Below are 7,452 nucleotides of genomic sequence, written 5' to 3' on the forward strand. Positions count from 1 at the left end.
TGAATGGTAAGTTCACTTATGGTGACAATAAGGTGGTGCCTTAGTGTGGATGGTGGTATAGGATGCTATCCATACATTGTACAAGGTATAGCTTGAGGGTTACTTGAGGTGAAGGCTTAGGGTAAAGGTAAAGGTAAAGGTTTTGAAATGACCCAAAAAGTTCTTAAAAATGTGCTTCGGAAGTTACCGGAAACTTCTTTAGCTATATAAAAAAAATCCGTTTCATTTTTCGAAAATCCGACTTCATATTCTTGTTTAGGGGGTCAAATTGAGTGGGAAATGGGTCTAACCCAAATTTTAGAGCAACCGTATCAAAATCCAAAATTTCCAAGTGAAACCTTTTTTGAGGGTCTATATTGGAGGGTCATATCTCCTAGCACCCAAATAATTGGGTGGCTCATAACATCTCCATGGAAAGCCCTTTGAGTTAGCTACCTAACGAACTTCGTTTCACCTCATTCAGAGTTCGGACGAAGAAGTTATGCCCATTTTCGTAAAATCTGTCCGGCAGGAAATGCAATTTCTAGTGAGCGTTTTTACTGTTCACCCGCCTCATTTTTTTTTCTAAGTGTTGGACCATTTTTTCCAAAGAGCATATGTTATTTCCTATATACCATTAGTTCAATTCCCATCTCTAAAACATTTGCCCAAAACACCTCTCCCATACTTAGACACATTTTCTCTCAAGATTCTCTCAATAACCCTAATCCAAAACCTTCCTCAAGATTGAAGAGACTCTTGCTCCAAGTTCCAAGCTTCCATTGAAGACACTCTCAAGACCTTCATAAGAACTCAAGGTATGTGGTGTTGAACTCATGGGTCCTTCCACCCATAGTGCCTAGACTCTATTCTACTCACTAATTCATGGTTTAAGTTAAGATTCATAAATTAGTCTTGTTCTTTGTAATAATTTCCTGCACATTGAATTTTAAACATGAAAAGTGATTGTTTTGAGCATGTTGTGACTCTAGAACTTGAATCTAAATTTGGAATGGATGTGGAGATTTTCATGTGGTATTGTGGGTGTTAAAAGGTGTTGTTGTAGGTTGTTCACTGGTTTGGCTGCATAATTACTACCCTATTTTCCATGCTCTTTGATTCCATTACATGCCTTCAAGGTGTTTGACAAAATGTCCAACTATGGAGAATTGATGAATCGATGCTTTAAAGCTTGAGTTATGAGATGTATGGCAATCCAGAGATGTGTTGATGACAAACTAAGCTTGTGTATATGTTCATTCCATACGTGAGATTGCATTAGAGCCTAATGGGAATTTCCTATATAAAGTGTTGCATGACCATGCCCGGTCCGGGGGAAAAGAACCGGACAACCATGTGAGAGGTTTATATCTCACCACCTAGGATGCTTGGGGTGTGACCAACATCAACCATGTGAGAGGTTTATATCTCACCACCTAGGATGCTTGGGGTGTGACCAACATCAACCATGTGAGGGGTTTATACCTTGCCACCAGGGTGTCCGGGTGTGAACGGCATCCCCCATCCTAAGTTGGGGTTATAGATTGGTTGGATCATGCATACACATATGATATCTACTATTAGTATAGATTTACTTAAACATGTTTTGACTTCACTTTGATCATGCATCCTCATATTGTTATTCATAATGCCTATGAAACTATTTCTTGTATTTCGATTGTGTCCTTGTCTATTGTTGTGTTGCACCCCGCATACTTAGTACATTCCAAGTACTAACGCATATTTTGCCTACATGATGTCACCATGTAGGGACCGGAGCTACTCTTGATCCTTCTCTCCATTCACGTGGCTAGTACGGTGCTTATCCGAGTTTGTTGGTGAGTCCTCAATGATTCGAGGGCTATGTTATGTTTCCTACTCCTATGTTTTGAGACTTTAGCTTGCAATTGTATTTTGACTATGAGGGGAGCCGGTAGTATGTCATGGCCCCCGTCCTATCTATGTATGTAGAGGTGTGCGTTGGACAAGTATTTTGTAAATGAGCTTGACTCTTGTTCTATGATGTCATTTTGAAATGGTTTGCCCTTAGTCCCTATTTCCCGTTAATTAATGTTGATTGTACTTCCGCGACCGATGAAGTGTGATGACAAGTTTGAGAGGCTTGTTTGGGGTTCCTTCGGGTTCCTCATTCGCCATGTCACGTCTAGGCCCTAGGCTTGGGTCGTGACAAGCTTGGTATCAGAGCACTAGGTTGTTAAATCCTCGGAGTCCAACACACCGCGTTGAGTAGAGTCCTAATCATGGTTGTGAAGCGCGCCACGACTATGAATGGGAGGCTACAAAACGTTTTAGGAAAGGTTTCCCTTCTTCATGTTCTATGTCGTGCTTAGAGTGCGATAAGGTGATTCCTCCCTAACGCTTGTTCTTTGGATTGCTAGATCATCATGCCAAACATGAGGGGAAGACGGGCCCGATCACCGGAAGAGCCACCCACCAATGGTGAGCTCCGTGATGCACTCACCATGCTTGCACAAGTGGTAGCTAACCAAGTGCAACAAGGAGCCCAAGCTCCTCGAACTACCACCCCGGGGGAAAGGGTGAGAGATTTCATGAGGATGAACCCTCCGGTCTTCCATGGTTCAAAGGTGGATGAGGACCCGCAAGAGTTCATCGATGAGGTATGCAAAATCTTGACCATTATGGATGTTGGTGCTTGTGAGAAGGCGGAATTGGCGGCCTACCAACTCAAGGGGGTTGCTCAAATTTGGTTTGATCAATGGAAGGGTGAGAAAGGTAATGGCTATGTGGTGTTGTGGGAGGAGTTTAAACTTGCTTTCCTTAATAGGTTCTTCCCTCTTGAGCTTAGGGAGGCAAAGTTGGTGGAGTTCATGAACTTGAAGCAAGGAGCTATGAGTGTGAGGGAGTATGCCCTCAAATTTGTCCAACTCTCCAAGTATGCACCTCACTTGGTGGCCGACTCTAGGTCGAGGATGAACAAATTTGTGATGGGTGTATCCGACTTGGTTAGTGAGGAGTGTCGGTCCGCTATGCTCATTGGAGATATGGATTTGTCTCGGTTGATGACTTATGCCGAGCAAATGGAGGAGGAGAAATTGAGGAAGAGAAGGGGGCACGAGGCCAAGAGGGCCCGATTGGAGAATAGGTTCCCTAAGGGTGCTAGATTTCATCAAGGCCGAGGAAACCCTCATGTCAACCGGGGATTTGCTATCAATGTTCCTAGACCTCAAGGGGGAGGTGAAGTGGGTTCTATGGATGTATGCCCTAAGTGTGGGAGGAAGCATGGTGGTCCTTGCATGAAGGGTTCGGGTGCTTGCTTTGAATGTGGAGAAGTGGGTCATAAGAGGTTTGAATGTCCCAAGATCCGCAACAAGGTCCGAAGTGCTAACACTACTCCTTTGGGTAGAGGTGCTTCTCAAAGTGGTGCCCCAAGGGACAATCGATTTTATGCTTTGCATGGTAGACAAGGTGTTAATGAGACTCCGGATGTGGTGACCGGTATGTTGCAAATCTTTGATCTTGATGTTTATACTTTGATTGATCCGGGTGCCACCCTTTCCTTTGTTACCCCCTTAGTTGCTAGAAAATTTCATGTCGAGTCGGAATTGTTGCATGAGTCATATGAAGTATCCACTCCCATTGGTGTCTCTATTGTTGCTAGAAAAGTGTATAGAAATTGTCCGGTTTGCATATTAAATAAGTTGTTGCCTTGTGATCTTGTTGAGTTGAACATGGTGGATTTTGATGTTATTCTTGGGATGGATTGGTTGCATGCATATTATGCTTCTATTGATTGTAGGACTCGTAAAGTCAAGTTCCGATTTCCTAATGAACCCGTCCTTGAGTGGGAGAGCCGGGATGTTGTGGTGAAGGGGAAATTCATTTCTTGCATTAAAGCCCATAGGTTGATTTCCAAAGGGTGCTTGTACCATATTGTGAGAGTCAATGATGTGGAGTCTAAAGTCCCTCCTATTGAGTCTATTCCGGTTGTTAATGAGTTTCTAGATGTCTTCCCAGAAGACCTTCCCGGTGTCCCTCCCGAAAGGGAGATAGATCTTGGTATAGACCTCCTTCCCGATACTCAACCTATTTCTATCCCCCCTTACCGTATGGCCCCGGCGGAGTTGAAAGAGTTGAAAGAGCAATTAAAAGATTTGTTAGAGAAGGGGTTTATTAGACCTAGTCATTCTCCCTGGGGTGCTCCGGTTTTGTTTGTGAAGAAGAAAGATGGGTCTCTTAGAATGTGTATTGATTATCGACAACTTAATAGGGTCACCGTCAAGAATAGGTATCCTCTTCCAAGGATTGACGATTTATTTGACCAATTGCATGGGGCTAGTCACTTCTCTAAGATTGATCTTCGGTCAGGGTATCATCAAGTGAAGGTGAGGGAGTGTGATATTCTCAAGACGGCCTTTCGTACTAGGTATGGGCACTATGAGTTTGTGGTGATGTCTTTCGGGTTGACTAATGCTCCGGCTCTCTTTATGGATTTGATGAATAGGGTTTTCAAACCCTACCTTGATTCTTTTGTGGTGGTGTTTATAGATGACATCTTGATCTATTCTCGGGGTGAGGAAGAGCACAAGGGTCACTTGAGGGTTGTACTCCAAAGATTGAGGGAAGAGAAGTTGTACGCTAAATATGAAAAGTGTGAGTTTTGGTTGAAGGAAGTTGCTTTCCTAGGCCATGTGGTGTCGGGGGATGGTATTAAGGTGGATCCTAAGAAGACCGATGTTATTAGGAATTGGCCTAGACCTTTGACCCCGTCGGATATAAGGAGTTTCTTGGGTTTAGCGGGTTATTATAGGAGATTTGTGGAAGGGTTTTCTTCTCTTGCTTCTCCTATGACTAAGTTGACTCAAAAGAAGGCTAAATTTGTGTGGTCGGATGAGTGTGAGGAAAGCTTCCAAACTTTGAAAGAAAGGCTTGTGTCCGCTCCTATTTTGTCACTTCCGGATGGGTTAGAAGGTTTTGTTGTTTATTGTGATGCTTCCCGTATTGGTTTGGGTTGTGTGTTGATGCAAAGTGGTAAGGTTATAGCCTATGCTTCTAGGCAACTTAAGGTTCATGAAAAAAATTACCCAACCCATGATCTTGAATTGGCCGCCGTGGTTTTTGCTTTAAAGATTTGGCGTCATTATTTGTATGGGGTGCATGTTGATATCTTCACCGACCATAAGAATCTCCAATATGTGTTCACGCAAAAAGATCTTAACTTGAGACAAAGGAGGTGGTTAGAATTCCTTAAGGATTATGATATGAGTGTTCACTATCATCCGGGGAAAGCTAATGTGGTGGCGGATGCATTGAGTAGAGTGTCCATGGGTAGCTTGGCTCATGTGGAGGAAGGTAGTAAAGAGTTGGCTAAGGAGGTCCATCGGTTGGCCAAATTGGGAGTTAGGTTAGAAGGGGTGGATAGTGGAGGAGTAGTTGTTGTTGATGGTTCAAGGTCTTCCTTGGTTGATGAGGTGATAGTCAAGCAAGATCTTGATCCTTCTTTGGTAGAATTAAAGGCTTCGGTGAGTAGTGGTAAGGTGGAGGTTTTCTCCCAAGGGGGAGATGGTGCCCTTAGGTACCAAGGTAGATTATGTGTTCCTTGTGTGGATGGTGTGAGGGAAAGAATCCTTGATGAGGCTCATAATTCTTTTTATTCTATTCATCCGGGGTCAACAAAGATGTATAGAGACTTGAGGGATGTGTATTGGTGGGGCGGTATGAAGAAGGACATTGCAAAATTTGTTTCGGGTTGCCATAGTTGTCAACAAGTCAAGGCCGAACATCAAAGGCCGGGTGGCCTAACTCAAGACATTGAGATACCTACTTGGAAGTGGGAAGAAATCAACATGGATTTTGTAGTGGGCTTACCCAAGGCTAGAAGAGGCTTTGATTCGGTTTGGGTGGTGGTTGATCGGATGACAAAGTCGGCTCATTTCCTACCGGTTAAAACTACTTACGGGGCTGAAGAGTATGCCAAGTTGTACATTCATGAATTGGTAAGGTTGCATGGGATTCCTTTGTCTATCATCTCGGATCGTGGTGCCCAATTCACTTCTCACTTTTGGAAGTCATTCCAAAGGGGTCTTGGTACAAAGGTAAAGCTTAGCACGGCCTTCCACCCTCAAACGGATGGCCAAGCCGAAAGAACAATTCAAACCTTGGAGGATATGCTTAGAGCTTGTGTATTGGAGTTGAAAGGTAGTTGGGATGATCATCTTCCTTTGATTGAATTTGCATACAACAATAGTTATCATTCTAGTATCGGTATGGCTCCTTTTGAGGCACTTTATGGTAGACGGTGTAGGTCACCGGTTGGGTGGTTTGAAGTTGGAGAGGTGGCCTTGTTGGGTCCGGATCTGGTCATGGATGCTCTTGAGAAGGTAAGGATGATTAGGGAGAGGTTGAAAACAGCCCAAAGTCGTCAAAAGTCTTATGCCGATGTGAGGAGACGGGATCTTGAATTCAAAGTGGGTGATTGGGTTTATTTGAAAGTTTCTCCAATGAAAGGTGTGGTTCGTTTTGGTAAGAAGGGGAAATTAAGTCCTAGGTATGTCGGTCCTTATGAGATAATAAGAAGGGTTGGTAAAGTAGCCTATGAGTTGGGGTTGCCCAAGGAGATGGAATTAGTTCATCCGGTATTCCATGTATCGATGTTGAGGAAATGTGTTGGTGATCCTAACGCTATTGTACCTCTTGAGGTTGTGGGTGTTGTAGAAGATAATTTGACGTATGAAGAAGTCCCGGTTCAGATCTTAGATAGACAAGTTAAAAGGTTGAGGAACAAAGAAGTGGCGTCCGTTAAGGTGCTTTGGAGAAATCAACAAGTGGAGAGTGCTACTTGGGAGGCCGAAGCGGACATGCAAAGACGTTATCCTTATCTATTCAACTCCACTCAAGCCTAAGGTATTAAATCAAGTCCTTTGTACTCCATTGAGTCTTACATTTCAGCCCCTGAATCATTAATGTGCATATATGTTTAAATTGATGAGTTATGGATGCTTTACACTAAGTTTTGAAATCTTGAAGTGATGTTTAAATAAAATTTTTGCATTCATGTTGGGGCTGATATGTTCTTACTAAGTCTTGCCTTGTACGTCTCTTCCACATTCGGGGACGAATGTTCCCAAGGGGGAGATATTGAAATGACCCAAAAGGTTCTTAAAAATGTGCTTCGGAAGTTACCGGAAACTTGTTTAGCTATATCAAAAAAAATCCGTTTCGTTTTTCGAAAATCCGACTTCATATTCTTGTTTAGGGGGTCAAATTGAGTGGGAAATGGGTCTAACCCAAATTTTAGAGCAACCGTATCAAAATCCGAAATTTCCAAGTGAAGCCTTTTTCGAGGGTCTACTTTGGAGGGTCATATCTCCTAGCACACAAATAATTGGGTGGCCCATAACATATCCATGGAAAGCCCTTTGAGTTAGCTACCTAACGCACTTCGTTTCACCTCATTCGGAGTTCGGACGAAGAAGTTATGCCCATTTTCGTAAA

Source organism: Solanum stenotomum, chromosome 10, assembly GCF_019186545.1.
Source record: "Solanum stenotomum isolate F172 chromosome 10, ASM1918654v1, whole genome shotgun sequence".
Classification (NCBI taxonomy): Eukaryota; Viridiplantae; Streptophyta; class Magnoliopsida; order Solanales; family Solanaceae; genus Solanum; species Solanum stenotomum.